Source organism: Mesoplodon bidens, assembly GCF_964165515.1.
Source record: "Mesoplodon bidens genome assembly, chromosome: 17".
Taxonomy (NCBI): Eukaryota; Metazoa; Chordata; class Mammalia; order Artiodactyla; family Ziphiidae; genus Mesoplodon; species Mesoplodon bidens.
Genome location: NC_138174.1, coordinates 31975060 through 31997511, shown reverse-complemented (window position 1 = coordinate 31997511; position 22452 = coordinate 31975060). Strand labels below are relative to the sequence as shown.

At 40.4% G+C, this 22452-nt stretch overlaps 1 pseudogene across 1 annotated transcript; it reads left to right on the top strand.

Moving 5' to 3' along the window:
* The first annotated feature begins 17415 nt into the window (after positions 1-17415).
* On the top strand, positions 17416-18901 carry LOC308605135 (KAT8 regulatory NSL complex subunit 2-like; annotated as a pseudogene). The gene is made up of 2 exons: positions 17416-18328; positions 18394-18901. The product of its transcript is annotated as a KAT8 regulatory NSL complex subunit 2-like (transcript).
* The last annotated feature ends 3551 nt before the right edge of the window (positions 18902-22452 follow it).

Sequence of the window (22452 nt, the reverse complement as noted above, 5' to 3'; positions counted from 1 at the left end):
TGCAAAATCCCTGTGAATATGCAGCAGTGATAGATGCTAGGTAATGCCATAAATACCACCATCAAATGATTTATTTAGTAAGGTGTGTGTGTGTGTGTGTGTGTGTGTGTGTGTGTGTGTATGGGAGAGAGTTTCAAAATAAGCTTGGGTGACATAGGAGGTAAAGTTTTAGCTCATTGAAATAGATAACATAAAGCAGAGGAGAAGAGAAAAATAGTAGTCACTTTACAACATCAGTGGACATACCAATTGTTATTTTTTAAAATGTAGATCTGTTGCTGTTAATATTCCATTACAGCCAGTTAAATATTGATAAGGTAATTCTATTGCAAGGGGGATAATATACTGTTCCAAAGTCAGAATGTGTCCTCCTTAAGGACAGGCATTATATCACACTTATTACGGCTGCCCAGAGCTTACCATGGGGCTTGGCACAAAGAAGGTGCTAGATAAAGATTTGTTAAGTTGAATTGAAAAAAAGTTAGTAGATCACGACATTATGAACTCTGCAAAAGTATTTATGAGAATTAAGGTAGTGATTATATGTAAGTGGAAGTTGATTTATCTGTTATTCTTCTGACCTACACTTCTTTAGCACAATCACTCTTCTGCAGGATGATGTACCTGAGACGTTAGCAGGGATTAAAGTATCATCTGAAACATCCAAGAAAAATTTCATTATATTCTGTATAATTTGAGTACTTTTAATCTTAAGGGTATTTTACTGTACTTTAATTATTTGAATATTCGCAATCCATTAATGATCCATAAGATAAATGGCTAGAATCAGTCTCTAATTAACTAGAGAGCTGAATGTGCATCGATTAAAAACCTGTTTTTAGGTGGACAGACTGGGGTGGAAGGCTGATTTTGCAGTTGCTAGCTTTGTGATCTTGGGCAGGTCCTTGAACCTCTCTAAACTTTGTATTCCTCGTCTCTATAAAATGGGAAGAATAACACCTCCTCCCTCCAGGGCTGTTGGGAGGATGGAAGAAGATAATGCCTGTGCTCAGCACAGTGACAGGTACTTGAAAACCGTTCCATAAGTAGTAGGAGTCGGCGTCATAGCAGCCCTGGTGTCTGTACCATGTTCCACATTGGCTGTGCCCTGCCCTGTGATTATAGTATGGAAGATATACTAGGAGAGAGGAAACCCTGGATGTGCACCATTAAGCTTCCTATATTTCTGCTCTTGGGCTTAGAAGTTTATACTAAGAAGGAAAGGGATAGGTAGGGGAAAACTTTTCCAGTGTTTGGCAGCATGTTATTAGTATCAGGAGTGAATTAGTCTAGATGTATATTTTCCCAAAGATAATTTGTTACTTTCTAAGGTGGATCTATACACATACCTGTGTTTTTCCTCCAGTCCCACAGGCAATTTGAGATCAGTTCAGTGAAAATGCCATCTGTTCTTTGTAGTCAGAAATGAAAAGAAACTGAGTTTTCAGTCTCACTCTGAGATTTGCATTTGAATAATAGGTGTCTGGTACACTGGTACCCATTTCTTTGAAGTGTGAAGTTAAGTGCTTGTGACTTCACTCAGTGTTGGGAAACAAGACATTAATATCATAATTATCTTTTTCCTTAATCAGATGATATTGAGAAGCAGGTTTAGGAAAACTTATCGAATAAGATGCTGAGAATGAAGGAAAGATGAGTTGGCTGGATTTTCTTTCTCTCTCTTCGTGGGGCTTACATTGGAAGGAGGAAGAAGAATCCATATGTTGTTGCTGAGAAGCTCAGGCTACCCTTCTTGGATGCCTAGACCCCTTTCTGTGAGCTGGATAAGGGCTGAAAGTCTGAGGAGCTCTGTCTTCTGACAATAGTTGGCTTTATAGGGCTAGAACCCTTAGAAAGTTACTGCTGAATTTCTAAAGCATTACAGATTCTCCCCCATCCCTCCGACCTTCTCCATCTGCATTTCCAGGGGTCCCCAAGACCATCCACATGTTCAATAATTCACTAGAAAGACTTGGAGAACTCAGAAAAGCTGTCATACTCATGGTTTGGTTTTGTTATAGTGAAAAGATGCACATGAAATCAGCAGAGGGAAGAGTTGCAAAGGGAGGGTCCAGAAGATAAGGAATGGAACACCCAGTTGTCCTCTCCCAGTGGAGTTGTGTGGACAGTGCCTATTTCTCTCAATACCTGGAGTACTGCCAGCAGGGAAGCTTACCTGATCTTTAATGTCCAGAGTTTTACTGGGGCTCAGTCATATACACATAGTTGACTGTCCATGTGGCTGACCTTAGTCTCCAGCCCATCCAGAGATTGAGCTGATGCCATGTGGACAAAGCTCCCCACCATAAGTCACTTCATTACTATAGACTATCTAGCGTGGCTCAACCACGCCCACACCCACCCCCAACAAAGACACTCTTATCGGTGGACATTTGTAGAGATTACTTCCCAGGAGCTGAGGGCAAAGGTCAAACCTCAATCTGGGCTAAATTAATCCTATAATGTATACTACTCTGTCCTCCTCCCATATAGAAACATAATTTTGATCCTGATACAGAATTCGAGTGAGGTGGTTATATAGAGCAAGTTGAGAAGCAGCATATCCAGTGTAGGTTCAACTTATTTCTGGCCCCTTGATTTTCTGAAGGAACTTGCAATTGTCAGTGACACTTTCTATGTAGGTACAATTCTGCCAGAATTAAGGAAATGGACAAATTCTTGTAATCTCGCTGCCCTTTTGTACTCAGGCATTACCTTACCATACCATAGAAGATACCCTGATAATCTATTCAATTTTATTTAAGGGCTTACTTATAAATATTATCTTCCTGATCCTTGAATAAAATTTAACACTGGAAAGCAACATCCCCCTGTTTGGGAGAAAGTGAATATTCCTGCTAGCTTCTATTAAAAGAGAATTCTTCTAAGAATGCAGGCTCACTCATCCCAAACACTGTAGAAGGGTCTCTTGGGAGTTATCAAGAAAATAGAATGCTTCCTTTCCTTAGTTCACCTTATTTTTTCATCCATACAGAGAAGGTGTGGGAGAACGAGACCTGAAGTTTGCATTTTCTCACTACATTTCAAGCTAACCTACTGTTAGGATGTACTGAGCTATTATCAAAAGTTCATGTCCCTCCATATCTCACCTCCCTTTTTACACTCAGTTACGAATCATAAATACAAATGCATATGGAACTAGGTGAGTAATATAAATGTGTGAACTAGAACAAGCAAAACAGGAGGGAAGGGGGCAGGGCACAACCTTTAAAATAATGACATAACCTGACATAAACTCACTAGGACCAAATAGGTCCAAGATGGTAAACGAATTGACTTCCACTAGCCCTTGAGCCTCAGTATACACCCATTATAACACATCAGTGAGCTAAATGACACACCCACAGGTGCCATGACAGTTCCAAAGCTGACCATAAAGGTCAAAAAGTGGGCAGTGAGCCAATTTCTGGGAATCCCCGCCCCTTCCCCAAAATAGCTGGAATACTCCTCCCACTCTTTAGCCTATGAAGTTACCCACTCCTATAAAAACTGACAACCCCATACCCTGGTGCCGCTCTCACTTTCTGAGATGGCCTACACTGTATCTGGGGAGTGTGTTTCTCTCTAAATAAATCCACTTCTTACGTATCACTTTGTCTTTCACTGAATTCTTTCTGCCATGAGACATCAAGAAACTGAACTTCATTAAGACCTGAGACCAAGTGTGTGATCTCAGTTAAAGGAAAGTGGGTTCAAGTCCCAATCTGGGTTTTGCCTAGGTTCAAGTCTTGGCCCGTGGGTTCAAGTCTCAATCTGAGGTCCATGATTTTACAAGTAGATGACTGGATATTACTGGAGATTATGGCAAAGTGGAGATTATCAGTCTGCTACAGAATTCATGTTCAGATTAAAAAAATATTTTACAGGCAAATACAACACATCTTTTGGCAGACATGGCCCATGAACCTCCAGTTTGGGACTCCTATAACAAAGGGATACAGGAGCAAATGTCCATATATAAGTAGGACAGAAGATAGAATTTACCTTTTGGCTCAACGTTTCAGATATTTTCAAATTATGCAATCTGGCTTGATGTTGACTATAAAAAGTCAGTTTTCCAGTTTTCATAAAAAATGTAAAAATTAAAGCTAAACAAAGAAATATACTAAATAGTGGATGGAGACATCAAGCAAAAAGAATTATGATTTCATCCTATTCATTTTTCATTCTTTATGGTAAGGAATTGACCAGGAAAGGGAGAATTGAAACAGAGCAGGGCCCTGTGAGGCTCCCAGGTCAAAACCTTTCTGTGTCCCTTGCTTCTTGTTTGTAGGAAATAGGCTTCATTCAGCCCCTTTGATCTTCCCTGAGTTCCAAAGGGCAGGTTCAAATAATTGCTAATCAGGGAAGTAAGGAGAGGCAGAGACAAGGGAGGAGAAGTCAAGAAACAGTAGTGCATGTTTGGAGCAGCGTTCTGGTTCCCCCTCAAGGGATATATATAATAATACCTTTGAGTTCTTTTGCAGAACTAAGGTCCCCACTCAGGTGGAGGATGGCAACTTGAGGCTGAGCACAAGATTCCTATAGCACCACCCTATTACCTCACCACCAACCAATCAGAAGAAAGTCACACACCCTGCAGCCCTCACCCCACATTTTGCCTATAAAAACTTCTGCCCCCTAAACCATCAGAGAGCTTTCAGTTTTTGAGCATGAGCCACCCCTTCTCCTTGCTTGGCCCTGCAATAAACATTTCTCTGCTCCAAACTCTGAAGTTTCGCTTTGTTTGGCCTCACTGTACATTGGACACACAAACTTTGTTTGGTAACAGAATCGGTGAAAACTTTTGATGAAAAGTACCTAAGCTGCTCTGTGATAGGGATAATGGAAATATGCATTTTAAGGTAAAGAAAGTGAATAACAATATCTAATCTTTAAATTCTAGACAGTGAAGCAAGAGTAGTAGGGAGACTTACACAGTAACATTTTTTGACATTTCTAATCTAATTTAAGGTCACAAAGTATACTGTCTATAAAATGTATTTATGAAAAGTAAGTCTATGATTATTTCATTGAGATTGAAGTAAAGCACAGCTTCCTGCACTTCTATCATGTAGCAGGCATTTAATAAACCTTTACTGAATGAATAAAAAAATGCTTGCTTGGGTCTCTCCTCAGTGCCCTACTGAGATTTCTAATCATGTATAGAGCTCACCTCCCATGAAAGAAGATAAATTGTGCATAGTAAACAATGGCCCTCTTTTCCTCATACCCAGAATTAGAAGCAGAAAGGCTAGTGTTTGAGGGGAAATTATTCTCTTGATAAAATTCTAAGAACTTGAACTTTTATAAAGCCGACCTTCCCAGTGAGATTTTAGATCCAGAGTTTTAGTAAAGAATCAGTGTAAGCACTCACAAGTTTGGGTGCTTATCCAAACTGAAATTAATCTCTGAACCTTTTAAGGTTTTCTGAGTTCTAAAGAAAGTTGAGAAAGCCAGAGAGGGCAGAGAAATCAGAGAAGACCCAAGGAGAGTGATCATAGGAAAAGCTTTGGAGGCCAGAAAGATCACAAGGGTTTGTGGAGGGCAGAGGCAGCAGAGGAGGACATGGAAAGGGCTACTGAAATAGAATAGGATATCGGAGGAGCAGAGGCAGCTTGGAGACAGCCAAAGAGGCCAGAGCAGAAGAGATGCTGGGGGCCGGGAGAGCATGAAGAAAACAGAGCCGAGTGGAGAGATTACAGAGAGGAGAGCAGGGGTAAAAATGTGGACAGAGCAAGCAGCACAGAGGAGAAGGGGCAAGAAACATGTTCTCAAGAAGGGCTAGACTCTCAACTCCTTCTGTTTACAGGGAAGGTGTTTGTAAGAACTTTTATTTTGATAGTGACAGTCCGAAATCTTGAAAAGTTTCCTCTCCTTTCCTTTTCTCTTTTCTTCTCACCTCCCTTTGCTACATTTCCTCTAATAGAAGAGTAGAAGAGGAGAGAAAGGGGATGATTTGAATTTTTCCTAGATGCTTTGAAGTTTGATTATCAATGTGTCACGTGAGACTTAAAATGCAATGCAATGCAAGACTGAAAAGATGAAACTGACTTGAAACAGAATATATCTCTCCTTTCTGAAAACTCCCCATCTTTCTTTCTTCTGAAAATTCAATGTGAAGAAACTACTATATTTGATGACAATGAAAAAAACATTTTTTAGAAATATAAAAAAATGCTGGTAATAATACAGCAAAAATAAGTGTGAGTTCAAGTATTACACAGTAGTATTGTTTACTGGACAGAATCCTTTTGTCACACGATGAAAGAAGAGCTGGGGTGAAGCACAAGAGTGTAATACAATGTGCTGCAAGATCATTATGTCACAGTGTCTAGAACTCCAGTTTTAGCTGATTTTGGAGTTTATATCTCTTCCCAATTCAATCCCAGTTTTTACAGATGAAGAAAAAGATATTCAGAGAGATTGACATAGTGTCTTAAGGCCATACACTACTTAACAGTAAGACTATAAAGTCTGTAGTAAACAAAATTCTGATAAGATGTGTAACATTTTATACCTTCTTAGGTTCTGAATCACAATTTATCTGTAGGTTATGTTGAGGTAAACTGTCATATGTAATTGCAGTTAAAAGCAGAAAAGCAGCTATTTTAGTGTGACCCCTGAAATAACCCCTGGGTCTAGTTCCTGGGTACTTATGGTGGGATGTCTTCCTGGTTCTGTCATAACACGTTGATAGGAGCCAACTTTCTTTCATTTCCCCAGACAGCTCTCGCATGTACAACCTAACCCAGTTCATTGGGATTCGTTTTTTTTTTATTATTATTATTCTTTTATTGTAGATGTGTGATGTTTATTGAGAGGGAAGGTAAGAGGGAGGGGTCAAATTAGAGAGTAGATGAATAAGCCGTGTCTATCACCAGTATAAAAACATGCAACTAAGATCATAACAGGTAAACGCAGTAATCTTCATGTTAGAAATACAGTATAGAATATTTTTTTAAATTTATTTTATTTACTTATTTATTTTTGGCTGTGTTGGGTCTTCTTTGCTGCCCTCTGGCTTTCTCTAGTTGCAGAGAGTGGGGGCTACTCTTCGCTGCAGTGTGCTGGCTTCTTGCGGTGGCTTCTCTTGTTGTGGAGCACAGCCTCTAGGTGAGCGGGCTTCAGTAGTTGTGGCGCAAGGGCTTAGTTGCTCCGCAACATGTGGGATCTTCCCAGATCAGGGCTCGAACTCATGTCCCCTGCCCTGGCAGGCGGATTCCTAACCACAGCTCCACCAGGGAAGTCCTTAGAATTTTTATCATTATAAAACTTTCCTTTTCTCCAACACCGCCTTACTACTGAACAAGAAACCAAGAGAGTACAGTGCTTACTCTTCCTAACTTCTTAGACTGGCTGGGTAAGAATGTACTACACTCAAACTCCATCATTACTCTCATTTCAGATCTTGGTCCTGAGTTCATACAATGGAAATTTTTATTAAAGTGACTTCTAACTTCCAGCAGCAACTGGGTTACAACAGCTCCTCCACCTACAGCATTATCCTCCCCATCAACATTAAATACTCTCCATCTGTTCAAGAATCTTACTCAATGATTTCATTGTGCTCTTTATTCTTTTCTCAATAATAACTTTAATTCTTTCTTTAGCAATAATCCTGTAAGTAATCTAGTGGATATTAGATTAGCAGACAGTTACTTTTTTCAAGTATCAATTTTTTTTTTTTTTTTTCTGTACGCAGGCCTCTCACCGCTGTGGCCTCTCCCTTTGTGCAGCACAGGCTCTGGACACGCAGGCTCAGTGGCCATGGCTCACAGGCCAGCCCGGCATGTGGGATCTTCCCAGACCGGGGCACGAACCCATGTCCCCTGCATCGGCAGGCAGACTCTCAACCACTGCGCCACCAGAGAAGCCCAAGTATCAATATTTTATTGGGAGCTAAGGTGGAGCAGTGCTGGGAATTCCCTGGTGGTCCAGTGCAGGGGGCTTGGGTTTGATCCCTGGTCAGGGAACTAAGATCCCACAAGCTGCACAGCAAAAAAACCAAAAAACAAAATGATGAAGTTGTGTTAAATCTTTTTCTTATTTATATGGACTTATGTGCATACCTCTTCTTCAAATTATAAGTCCTTTAAAGTTAGAGACTTCGGTTCTCCTTATCTAACTCCCCAGAGTCCATGCTATGGTATTCAGAAAACAATAATTGTAATTTCTGGGCTAATAGACCTCTGCCTAGCCTCTCTAGGATCTTAAGCAGTTTGTCTGACTTATTCAACAGTCATTATGGGCAAGCCAACTTCTTCAGTCACAGCATCTATCATTTTTCCATCTTATTCTTTTATTTTTCAGAATGGATCCCATCGATTATTGTCTTTCATTTACCCATGCCTGGTTCTTTGTCTTTTCACTCTGAGAGACTAACACCTATACTACTGCATGGACTTGCTGTGAGAACCAAATGAAATGCAGTACACATTTGTACAGTAGGTATAGAATGCATTACAAGTAGAAGTTAGTTTCATAGAGCTGTTTCCTTTAGTGTGAAAGTAGAGAATATAAGCAATTGATTTGTGAAGCAGGGTATAAATATATTATTCATAAGTTTGCAATATGGAAATGTTAGAAATTCTATACATTATAACAATTAGAAACACATTTTTATCAGGCCAACTATCAGTAGCAGTAATCATGAAAAACAACAGGTAATAGAAAAGCAATTTTGTTTCACTGTTCAGTGGACCAGAGATATACAATTAGATGCAAGCACCACTTATATATGCATGATGCAAGATCACATGCCCACTCAGTCATCCTCTCAGGCTCAGGAAATATTGTCAGGCAGGAGCATGGACTCTGGAGCAAGACTGCCTAGGTCAGAGTCTGGCTCTTCTACTTAGTAGCTGAGAGTTCTCTCTGTCCCTTTGTTCCCTATCTGTAAGAGGGGTGATGGAAATAAGAATACCTAACTTTTGTGATGATGATTAAATGAGCTATCTATAAAGGGCTTAAGAAAGTGCGTGGCATATAGAAAGCTCTATATAGTTGTTAGCTGTTATTAGTCTATTATATCAAAACATCTGATTGAAAGGTGAGAAGTGTAGCCAACCATTCTGGGTTTTGTTCTCCCAGACATTTAACATCAGGCTTTGTTTGTGAACACGTAGATGGTAGGCAGTACTTCTCGCTCACTACCAATCCTGGCTGAGCTTTCCTGGTGAAGACCTCAGATCCCACTCAGTGAGGAGGGAAAGGAGGAGCAAATAGTAGATAATAAGTGAATATTTTATAAGATGAAATCAAACTAGATAACCTGCCATTGCCAAATGGCCAAGAGCAAAGGCATTGGAGTCACTCCAGGGTTCTTATCCCAGCTCTTCCCTTGAGCAGCCAGGTGGGCTACACGTTCCAAGCCGGGAGGCTGCTTCATGGCACAGCACGGAACAGAGAGCATGGCGGGTGACGCACCCTGCACGGATGTTAATTTCTGTTCAGTTTGGCCAACTACACATGGTTCTGTTATGTTTAAACTCTCTGGCTTTGCTTTAATGACTTGAGAGAAACAGGAGATATCCACTCCTTTTTGCAAATATTTTAGCACTTCAAGATCATCATTCGCACAGTTATTACATCGATAACAGAGCAAGCCTGAGCCCCGCTGGGGCAGGGTGTGTTCCCGGGGAAATAGCCTGTCTGTTTCTTCTTTGTCTCCTCTGCTATGTATATTTCAGTTGTTAGTTGGAGATGGAAATGTTTCCAAGTGTTCTTCCTCCCTAGGTATTGATCTTTCTGGTGAACATAAAGTCTTAACCCCTTAAGCTTTATCACCATGCTTTCTCTACCTTATCAATTCAGATCGATTTAGCATGTATTATCAGTATTTAGATTTTGACTTTCTTTCTACTTCTTTCTCCTTTAAAGCAATCTGTCTAGCTACAAACCTCTTGTTAGAAGAGATTATATGATTGTTTTTTTGGGTTTTAATCTGTTTGAAGAAGTGGCAGCACACTTGAGGATTTAAAATGATGTCTCAACAGGAAACAGCTTCTCTGTTGAAAACCTGATTTCTCACAGTACTGCTTTTTCTTTCTTTATAATTTTTTTTTTCACATTTGATCACAGTGCTACCAGGCTATTTGGTTTTATTTAAATGCAACAACACAAACATCACTAATCTGGTTTACCCAAATTCATTTGTGCACTCCTTGTCCACAGTAGTTTTATCAGCCATCAAAATCTAATTGAAATGGCAGTGCTGCATGTAGTCATCCAATAATTAGAAAATAAACAGACTGAAAATTCAGATGCATTTGAACAAAACCATCAAAGTAACATAAACAGGAGAAAAGGTAATTAAAGAGCTTTCTCTCTTCAGCTTTCAACATTGCAGGTTTATTTAAATGCAGCAGTAGCAGGAGACATGAGCTGGATTGATTGGCCAAATTTGTTGGCTGATGCTATTCTGAAATGTGCCCTATTAAAAATGCGGCAAAGAAATTTAAAAAGCATGATGATCATAGTACCTCAAAATCACACTTTACTTCCCCTTTGAGAACTTCCGTGGTAATGCACACATGTGACAGTTAATAATAGATGACAAAAGGCACTGCCCTTTATCATCTAAACACCAAATCTTCAGAGGCTTCGGCAAAAAGAGCAGTCTGGTCCCTGACTATAAAATTGTGGCGTCAAAAGATTGCTCTGCACAAGCTGCAAACCTCCACTTGGGTTTTTCACCTGCTGGAGAAAGGGAAGCCACCTGACTATCAGAGACTGTAACGCATGAATGCAAGCAGTTTAGCAATAAGAGATTCAAACTTTTGAAAGAGAGGTAACAAAGCCCTAAGAATAAGCCCTGGTCATGAATGTATATATAGTCCTGAAGCTGGTTGGCATGGCAACTATTTCTGAGAACCCTGGTGCTGCTTAAGTAAACAGCTGAAGCACAAAGCGTGCCTCAGCTAAGCTGGGTCCATCTGTACTATCAGCATGTGAGGATCAGAGCAGGAACATTTTCTCCAGCGAATCAATGATATTTTGTTATTTCTTCCTAATAAATCTATTGTTCTCAGAGCTTCATGGCAAGCCTCTGGTTCTCTCTGTTTTTTCATATGGCTGTTTTGTTGAACAATCTCAGCATAGGTGAATCTGACTGAGTTGGTTTGGGGATAACTAAGAAGGGTCCAAGCCCAGTATCTTTCATCTGTTATTTGCCAAGAACTTCCAAGGAAAACAAATTGATGATTCAACAGCAACTTATTATGATGATTCAACAGAAACCATAGCTGCTGAAGTTTTTACTGCAAAGTTCGGCATACTAGGTAATTGTAAAGGTTTTAGAATCAAACTTAGCTGTACTTTCTGGCTCCACTATGAAAAATAATGTGACACTGGGCATATCACTGATCTATTAGGCATATTATTGATTCTTTCCACAACTGTTTTCTCATATGTAAAATGAGAATAGTAATAAATAGCTCATGAGTGTTTGAAGATAAAATAAAATATTGTATTAAAATGCTAAATGCAGTACTCAGGAAATGACAATGCTAACAGACCCTGCTGGGTTCCTAACCAATGGACATTTTAGAACTTCATGTGTTCAGTGCCCACCCCTTCCCACATGATTCAGCAATAAATCCTGACTTGTCCTAGCCAAGTGTGGGAGTCTAATTCCCCTTACCAGTGGCTGGATATGTTACCAGAAGTGGATGTGTGAGTCCAAGCTTGTTCTGCTTGCCACATGACAGGCCAATAAAACAGGAGATGAGGTGTTGGAGCAAGGAATAATGACTCTATTGGGAAAGTCTGAGAAGATGGCACACTAACATCCTAGAGAGCCATCGTACCCAAGTCAGAATTCAGGCTTCTTTTATGCTGAAAGGGGAGGGGGTGTGGTTGGTTGTTGCAAACTTCTTGGTGTTGGAATCCTTTGCTCTTACAACTGTCCAGGTAGGTCAGGTCAGATGTTCCTGTAAACCTCCAACAAGACAAATGTTATTCGCTATTCTGCAACTTGTTATCTCTATATGAATGGAAAAGTGTTACACCCTTAAAGGTCAGAGCCTTGAGAATAATCTATCCTGTACATTTCAGGGTATAGGCAACATTCTTAACTCAAAGCAAAAGCAATAGAATACTAACGTTAAAGCAAAAGAAATAGATCTAATATGGAGTCAGATATGTTCCTTCCTATTACATGACCTCATTCTGGCCACTGATATAGGAGGAGAATTCTTGGTAAACAGGTGAGTGCTAAGAGACTACATGAACTTGGACTAGGGTAGTAGGAGGCTCCCAGGAGTTTCAAGGTTAGAGAATAGACAGGTATACACATTATGAGAGGTTTTATGCACTTGTAAATGGGTACACTTAATATTTGGGATTTGTGAGTAGTGATTGGAAATTCCTGTTTGGGCTGGACTTCATTAGAAGTGATACTCTTTGAACTACACTACGCAGACTATTGCTTTATAGGCATTTAAAAAGTACTCACACTATGATGCTTTGAAAATATATGTAGTTGAGTAATTCACCGTGTCTCGTTTCTGTGGAGAAAGGACACAAAAGAAAAGATCTATCTCTTGGAAATGTTTGAGGTCTTCCTGGAAAACACTTTTTAGCTCTTGAGAGAATGTGAACAAGGGTTTTAACTGACAGACCGTTTCCTTCCTTGGGAGTCTGCTCTACCACCCATTTCTGATGAGGGAAGAAATTTTAATGAGAAAGACTCAGTGGTGAGGTCAATTTGAGTCTCTTTTATTGATATCAAAAGAACTGTGCTTTCTGAGAAAAATGAACTGAGAATCATTGAGAACTTCTGAAGTCTGGAAAAGAACTCTGAATGTTTTATAGTCAGACTCCCATTCCTAGATACCTCTTATAAATCTTTACCCCAAACTAGTCCTTCTAAGTTCAAAATGATTTATTTTTATCTTGCTTTTACCCCTGATAATTTTAAAGTTTTTGTGTTTCCAAGAACTTGGAGTGTTTTCATGAATCATGCTTTTTTCTGATCATTATAAGTTAAGATTTTTCTTACTCTGTGAAATTCAGGAGTTTACAAAGAAGGATGAGCTAACAAAGGATGAAACCTAGTGTCTGTCTGTGAGCTGCAGGCTCCTCTCCTTATGAGTTTCACTGAATAAGCTGCCACTAATATGATGCATGATATTGTCTTGTCATTTTATTATTTTGAGGCAATAGAACAAAACACAGTGGAAGGAGCTATCTTGATCTATTATATCAAGAATCTACAATTTATAGTTCTGTCTATTTGGTAGTAAAAAGACACTCACTGAGAATTAGAAGGATTGTAGGTATATGTAGTGATAAGAATATGGTCCTTTAAAATATTTTGATATCATTATAAGGATGCTCAACATCACTAATCATTAGAGAAATGCAAATCAAAACTACAGTGAGGTATCACCTCACACCATTCAGAATGGCCATCATCAAAAAATCTACAAACAATAAATGTTGGAGAGGGTGTGGAGAAAAGGGAACCCCCTTGCACTGTTGGTGGGAATGTAAATTGATTTTTACTATGTATGTAAAATTGATTTTTACAGCCACTATGGAGAACAGTGTGGAGGTTCCTTAAAAAACAAAAAATAGAACTACCATATGACCCAGCAATCCCACTACTGGGCATATACCCAGAGAAAACCATAAATCAAAAAGAGTCATGTACCACAGTGTTCATTGCAGCACTATTTACAATAGCCAGGACATGGAAGCAACCTAAGTGTCCATTGACAGATGAATGGATAAAGAAGATGTGGCACATATATACAATGGAATATTACTCAGCCATAAAAAGAAATGAAATTGAGTTATTTGTAGTGAGGTGGATGGACCTAGAGTCTGTCATACAGAGTGAAGTAAATCAGAAAGAGATAAACAAATAGTGTATGCTAACATATATATGGAATCTAAAAAAAAAAGAAAAAAAATGGTTCTAACAAACCTAGGGGCAGGACAGGAATAAAGACGCAGACGTAGAGAATGGACTTGAGGACATGGGGAGGGGAAAGGGTAAGCTGAGACAAAGTGATAGAGTGGCATGGACTTATATACACTACCAAATGTAAAATAGATAGCTAGTGGGAAGCAGCCACATAGTACAGGGAGATCAGCTCGGTGCTTTGTGACCACCTAGAGGGGTGGGATAGGGAGGGCGGGGGGGAGACACAAGAGGGAGGAGAAATGGGGATATATGTATACATATAGCTGATTCACTTTGTTATACAGTAGAAACTAACATAACATTGTAAAGCAATTATACTCCAATAAAGATGTTAAAAAAATATTTTGATATCATCACATTTGAATGGTATCTATGATTAGGGTGAAAATTCCTTTGTTTACAACCTTATATTTTATATAAACATATGAAATATGTGTATTTGTTAGATGTACATTATTATATTTAATCTCCACCACAATCCTGTAAGGTGAATTATATGAATTCTCGATGCACAGATGAAGAGCCTGAGGTACAGAGGAAGTTAAACAACTTGCCTAAAGCCACATAGCAAATGAGTGACAGAGGGACTCAACCCCAGGTCTTTTGATTCTTAATGGTGCTGTTTATTTTTCTTTATTTTTTCACAGCTGCTTCTGTGAGTATCTGTGGTTTGGCCCAGGGCTAATTCTATTTTTTCATAAACACTTGTAATTGTTTTGGAGATGCTGTGTTCACCCGATTCTAAGGCCATGGCTAAAGGCTGGTCAGTCCCCCTTCTCAGTACTGGTCAAGTCCATATCCCAACCATTTCCCTTATGGAGCTTCCACACTCCAGGGTTAATATGCACCCACCCTAATTGCCCCAGAGCCAGATGTCAGACAACAAGGGCAGCCCCTATATCCAGGAACCCACGGAATTATTCAAATTAGCTGATCCACAGGAAGCTTGAAAAACCTAGCTCAGCCCACCCCACTTGCCATACTTACCCTGCCTCTGTCCCCAGCTTGTTGTCATTCTTCCTCTATCCAGCCCGTAAGTGGCCTTGCCTGATAGCCTTCTCTCATTCGATGCTGAAGTGATAGAGTTTGCTTTTCGTCTCATCTATCCAGCTTTCATTGCACTATGTCTCGCCCTCAAAAGATTCTTTAAGTCCTTATACAGCACCACTTTGGAGTTTAAATTGGTCTCTAACCTTCTTAGTTGAACTGTGGTATATCTGGAAGAGCTTTGGCTAGAGGGACAAGTAACTGATCTTCTACTACAGGCTTTGCTTGGCCTTAAGCAGGTTTATATGACCTCTCTGAATCTCAGCTTTCTCACCTGTAATATAAGTGACAACCCTCAATGCAATGGTTCCTGTTTTGGGTTGGAATTATAACATTTTGTGCTATAAATTGGTGTTGCCAAAGTACAAGGGTATCTGGGGTCAAACTGAAAGAGAAATATTCAGTTAGAAGGCAGAGCCTACATTCTATAAATGTGAATCATTCAGTATGGTTCACCCACATTTAAGTCAGGATAACATGACAAAACATGTCATGAAGAAATCCTTTTGTCAAAATGATAGAATAGCACACAAAACTGGACTCTATCTAATAAAACAATAATGATCAGTACCTACCTAGGCTGGTTGGTAGCCCATCATTAGAGTCCCAGAAACTTGCTTGTTATGGGGTTCGAAGAGTCTCCTTTCCAGAACATAACCTATGAATTCTAAGACCATGTGTTTTTGTTCCTTTGAAAATGTTTTTCCTTTCTCTCTCTCTCTCTCTTTATTATTATATTTTTCTGGTCAGGAACTTCAGAAGCTTCTGAAGCTGCAGATTTTGGTATCATTGACCTGCCTTCCTCTGTGTTTGGCAGTTGATGAATCCCTGGGGAGAGGTGTCTGCAACCCTGACGGAGAGCCAGAAAATAGAGTTTCTGTGAACAGCAGCCCCTGGAGGCCTGATTTTTCTAGAAGATAGGCCCTTGATCAGGCAAGCAGGGGCTTAATGATTTATGCCTTCATGCTCAACTCCAGATAAATTTAGACTATATCATAAAGTGTATATAGGAGGAAAAGCTATTACAACACTTTACTTATTAGTGATAAATTCTGGAAAAAAAAGAAAAAGAGAGAGAGAGAGAAAGAGAAAGAGACATATTATTAAATAGCTTGTATTTGAAGTGGTCTCCAAATTTTAGCAGCCCAAGAACAATGATAATAATAGAGAGTCTTAAAACACTTTAGGGATTCTCATCCTCTTCCACCAGGCTTTCTTCTTATTTAAGATTTAGCTCAGAGTTTTATGCTGTGTTTGTACTTTAGAAACAGAATGGGTGAAAAATAGCATGTCTAAGGTTTAGAAGAAGCATGAGATTTTTCTAACCTTTCACCAGCTCTTTTCTAAAGACAAATGATTGTGTTTTAATAACCCCCAAAAGAGGTGGGCTTAAGATCCTGCCTTGGGATTAGAAATAGAATTAAGAGTCTAAGTTATAATATTGAATCATTCTAGAGTTCCCAAGAGGTTCTACCTGTTTTATAATTGGTTAGTCATCTCAGATTCTGTAAAATACTTTCTCCTTCATGTCTATCCCAATTCTAGCTATCCCATAAGGTTCCTTACAGGTGATGAGCCTTCTCCTTGAATGGAACTTTCCTTAATAGAGCAGACCTTGGTGCTCTATGCAGATGCCCTCAGATCTCTTCACCATTTCTGTGTTCTCACTTGGTTTCAGCGTGTTCTCTCTTCTGACCGCTGACAACTGCAGCTGTCTTTTGAGGACTTCCCTCAGGCTACTGCAGCCACTTCTTTGCAGTTCAAGGGGCCCCACCAGGAGCTGGTGTGCCTGGGAGATTCCCTGTCTTTCAGAGGCCCTTGGCCAATGGGTACAGAAGTACGGAAGCTCAGGACCCTCTCTCTAAGCCATTCTCATATTCCTGACTTATCATATAGGGTCAGGTTGAAACCATCTTCCATGAGACTTTCAAAATTTTCCTGGCTTGGTTTTTTCACTTTCCCTTTCCTGTTTTCCTCATTTCCTTAACAGTTTATTTTGAGGGCACTTTTGTAATGCAAATCCTATCTCAAGGTCTGCTTCTGGGGAACTTGACCTAAAACACAACTTTTCTGGTATCCCTTTCCTTGGAATTCCAACAGCAATCTCTGTGTGGTTGAACACTAGTAATAGACTGTGTCACATTACTTGGTCTCTTTTCTCTCCCATGAGATTGTGATCTCTCTGATGGCGGCTGGAACCCAATCTTAATGTCTGCTATTTTTACTTTGTTGTTTTATCCTGCATCTATTTCCAAAAAGGCTTTAGGAACTTTACTGTAAAGTGGTAAGAAGAATAAAACCAAAATCAGTGGACAGAGGACAAAGGATAGGAAACAAAAAATAAAGGGGGGTGGGAAAGAAGATAAATCAATAACTACAGACTGAGAAAAGCAACCAAAATCAAGAATAATATTTAGCTTAGAGACCGTAAGCAGCGCAGCGCGGCTGCAAAGGTTTTGGTATGAACAGGATTCGGATCCACGTCTTGCCGACCAGTCGGGGGAGGATCACCCCAGTGCCCAGGTCTCAGGAGCCCCTATCTTGTTCATTTACTTATCGCCCATGCTCGCAATCTCGTCTGGAGGGGCAGGAGTTTTGCATTAAACATATACTTGAAGACAAGAATGCCCCTTTCAAGCAGTGTAGTTATATATCTACGAAGAATGGAAAAAGATGTCCCAGTGCTGCCCCAAAGACTGAGAAGAAAGATGGGGTGTCCTTCTGTGCTGAACATGCCCATAGGAATGCCCTTGCACTTCATGCTCAAATGAAGAAGACCAATACAGGGCCTGTGGGTGAAACACTCTTATGCCAGCTGAGCTCATATGCCAAGACGGAGCTGGGTTCTCAGACTCCAGAAAGTAGCCACAGTGAAGCCAGCCGAATTCTGGGCATGCTGGTGTCTACACAGCGGAAGAAGTGGCCCTGATTATGCGTGAGAAGCTTATTTGTTTGCAGTCTTTGTACATTGACCAGTTTAAACGACTTCAGCATCTACTCAAAGAGAAGAAGCGATGTTACTTACACAATCGCAAAGTGGAACATGAAGCTCTAGGTAGTAGTCTCCTGACTGGCCCAGAGGGACTTCTTGCCAAAGAACGAGAGAACTTAAAGCATCTAAAATGTCTTCGGTGGTATCGTCAGCGCTATGGAGTGGAAGCCTTACTACATAGGCAGCTGAAGGAGCGCAGAATTGCTGGCCACAGATGGTGCTGCCCAACAGGCCCATACCACTCATTCCAGTCAGAGGTGCTTGGCCTTTGTGGATGATGTTCGTTGTTCCAATCAATCTCTTCCAATGACCAGACACTGCCTTACCCAGAAAGATGTGACTGCCATTGGTGACCTGTTAACTCTTTACTCTGGTCTAATGGAGACACCACTGGACTGAAAGTGAAGGACCCAGACTCTAGTTATATTTGTCAGGACACGAATCAGGTTCTCTTCAAATGCTGCCAGGGGTCTGAAGAGGTACCCTGCAACAAACCAGTTCCTGTAAGCCTCTCTGAGGATCCCTGCTGCCCACTGCATTTCCAGTTGCCTCCTCAGATGTATAAGCCCGAGCAGGTACTGTCTGTGCCAGACGATCTGGAAGCCGGCCCCATGGATCTGTACTTGAGTGCTGCTGAGCTTCAGCCCACTGAGAGTTTATCTCTGGAGCTCAGTGATGACTTGGATGTTGTGGGTGATGGTATGCGGTGCCCTCTTTCACCCTTGTTTTTTGATCCTTCACTAACCCTTGAAGATCATCCTGTCAAAGAAATTGCTGAAGGCCCAGTGGATATTTTGGGCCAGATGCAGATGGCTGGAGATGGGTGCAGATCATAGGGATCTCGAAATTCTGAGAAAGCCTCTGCGCCATTGCCTCAGAGTGGAGTGGCTACTGCAAACGGAAAGCCAGAACCCACTTCTGTCAGTTGATAGTTTGCTTTGGGAACCAGTTGACTTTGGAGGATTTGTATTTCCCATTTAAACAAGTATTTCTGACCGTCTCTCACTAAAGGACAACCTGGACTACCTTGTTTTTCTTCTGGGTTACTGAGTGCTATAGTCAAACCAAATGTTGGGGGAAGGGACCAATAGTGTCTAAAAATAGTGGATGTCTTCCCACTCTAGGCAAGGAAGAGAGACAGGCGATTCCCGTCAGAGCTGCTGAGATTGAGAGTATTTTGGGACTGTGCCTAAGGGGAGAGAGAGTTTTGTAATGCTGTTTCCCAAGTCTAGGGATGTTAATGGACCCAATGGCTGGTTATCTCTGTCTAGCAGCCTGTTTTAGCCTTTCCTCACTTCTCACCTAATTGGGTAATCTGAAGCCCCTCCCCTCAGTGAACTCTGACCTATAGCCTCTGAGAAAATAGCCCGCAGGACTGGGCCCTCCTTAACTATCCATCTTGCTTCTAACCTATGTAAATTTCTGTAGTGGCTATCTTATGTAAGATACAATAAAAAATTATCGTACATAAAAAAAAATATATTTAGCTTACATTTCTTAGCAGCGAGGACAAAGATGGAAACATGATTTCCTTGCTAGTTTTCAATGTTTAGTAGTATGAAGTTGCTTTAGTTATCTATTGTTGTGAAACAAGTTACCCCCAAATTTGGCAGCTTGAAACAACAAACATTTATTGTCTCTCACAGTTTCTCAGGGGCAGGAAACAGGGAGCAGCTTAGCTGGGTGGTTCAGGCTTACATTTTCAAGCTGCAGTCAAGCTGTTGGCAACAGCTGCAGTTGAATCAAGGCTTGACTGGAGCCTGAGAATCCGGTTCAAAGCTCACTTATGTGGCTGTTGGCAGGCCTCAGTTCCTCACCGGGTGTTGTCCAGAGGCTTCCCTTCCCACCACACGTGCATCTTCACAGGTGGCCTGAATGTCTTCATGACACAGCAGTTGACTTCCCCCAGAGTGAGTGATCTGAGAAAGAGAAAGAAAGCCAAGACAGAAGATGCAGTCTTTTATATGTACTCTGGGAAATGCTAAGCCATCACTTCTGCTCTAGGTCACTTGTCTCACAGACCAAGCCCAATACAACACAGGAGGGTACTACACAGAGTGTGAATGCCAGGAGGTGGAGATCATGGGGGTCATCTTGGAGGAACATGACCACAGAAGTATATCACATATATTCATTTCTCCTGAAAGCCAAGAGTAAAAAAAGATACTTCAAAGATACATATGTACTTTTTTTTGTATGCTCCATGTTCTTGTCATATAAAGGGTTTTCAATGAATATTGATGGGTATTCAAAACCTACTAGTCTTCCAGGATGTTTTCTCCATAAAGAAGAGTAAGTCAAATAAAACTATTGAGGATAAAATACTCTGCACTAGATACTATCAATACATTGGATGCTGATTTAGGTACTTGTAAATCAATCTTCTTTTAAAAAATGAGGTAGGGATGTCACTTCCTCTTCATTTCTAACACTAACACTCTAAAGCAAATGCTTAGATTTCTTCAGCAGCTTCTCAATAAGCCTTCCTTTGTCTAAATTCTCTTCATCCTATATCTCACTTTCATCATGTCATTATTGCTTAATGACTCATTACTAATAGAATAAAGTCCAATCTCCTTGACTTTTCAAAAGCAGAATTTATCTATCCAAGTCTATATTCCATAGCTTCCATCATGAGCCCTTTACTTCACCCTGGAAGTACTCTCACTGTATTCCAAATATCCATGTTAATTTTTAACTTGTAACTCATTCTTGTTGCTATTTAACCTGCTGGGAATTTCTTTTTCTAACATTTGTTACCTCCAAGTGCTTGTTGAATTGACCTCCTCAGTATTTCCTTTTCTTCATCACCTTTGCCTTAGTCTGAGATCTCAGTATTTCTTAGCTGAATTATTATCTTAAGTGTCTTTTTTTAAACTTTCTGGGTTCTTTCTTATTCAGTCAATCCTCCATATTGCTCCATTGTTTCTTACAACATGTCACACTGATCACACCATTTCCTTGCTTAAAATGAACAGTCTTCCCTGGTGGCGCAGTGGTTGAGAGTTCGCCTGCCCATCCAGGGGACACGGGTTCGTGCCCCGGTCCGGGAAGATCCCACATGCTGTGGAGAGGCTGGGCCCGTGAGCCATGGCCGCTGGGCCTGCGCGTCCGGAGCCTGTGCCCCGCAATGGGAGAGGCCACGGCAGTGAGAGGCCCGCGTACCGCAAAACAAACCCAAAAAAAACAAAACACTTTGAGGACTTGGCACTTAGTAAATACTCAGTAATTGTTAATTGCATGAATAAAAGGTCCAGGTAAAGTCCCACTCTCTATTTTCATGAAGTTTTTCTGTAATTCTGCCTCTCACTTTGATCTATCCCTCTTTTGAAGCTCTGTGATCATCTGTATTGTCTGGGTCACTCATTTTGATGTTCTATAATGTGCTTCATCCTATTATCACTTAACTCTTCTCTTTCATTCATTTGTCCATTTATTAATTCAATACATTCTTTGAGTACATATGATATGCCACACACTGTGCTAAGACTTGGGGAATAAAATGATTAGGAAAAACAGACAGGCTTTCTGCTTTCATGGTCTTTAGAACCTAGTGGCAGATAGGAACAAAATTAAGTAATCACATCAAAGAGAAAAGTGCTACAAAGGAAGAGCACGTAGTTGTATAAAGGCACATTACAGAGAAACCAGCCCTAGACACAGGCTTTAGAGAGAGTCCTCTGAGGAAGTGACTTTTGAGCTAAGATCTGAACAATGAGTAGAAACCATATAACAAAGAGAGCTGGGGGGAAGAGTGAGGGTAAGAGAATATTTTGAGTGATGCAGTGACATGCATAATTGCTGTATGATGGGATAAGCATTTAAGAGAATGGAAGGGTGATTAGACCCAAGAATAGAAAAAGCACATTAATGGAAAAACTGGTGAAATCTAAATAATGTATGGAGTTTAGCTGATAGTAATGTACTAATGTTAGTTTCTAAGTTTTGAGAAACATATCATAGTAATATAAGATGGTAACGTTAGGGGAAACTGAAACTGAGTGAGTTGTGTATGGGAACTCTCTACTACCTATGCAACTTTTCTGCAAATCTATGATTATTCTAAATTAAAAGTTTATTTAAAAAAGAAAGCCAGAATGGAAGAAGCTCATATGTAAAGGGACAACGGTGCAAGATAAGGCTGAAGATTTCCAGGGACCTTGTGCAGTCTTTATCTTGCAGTGAGGGGAAGACACAGCAGAGCTGCATTTGAAAACATCACTGGCCTGGGGGCAGAGTGGAGAATGGATTAGAAGGGTACTTGGGTGGGTAAAGGAGGCTAGGTGTGACACTCTTATAGGTATTCAGACAAGAACTAAGCTACATCGGGACTTGCCTGGTGGTCCAGTGGTTAAGACTCCATGGTTCCACTGCAGGGGACATGGATTCAATCCCTGGTAGAGGAATTAAGATCCTACATGCTGTGAAGCCTGGCCAAAAAACAAAAACAAAACAAAAAAACAGGTAGATTAAGGTGGGG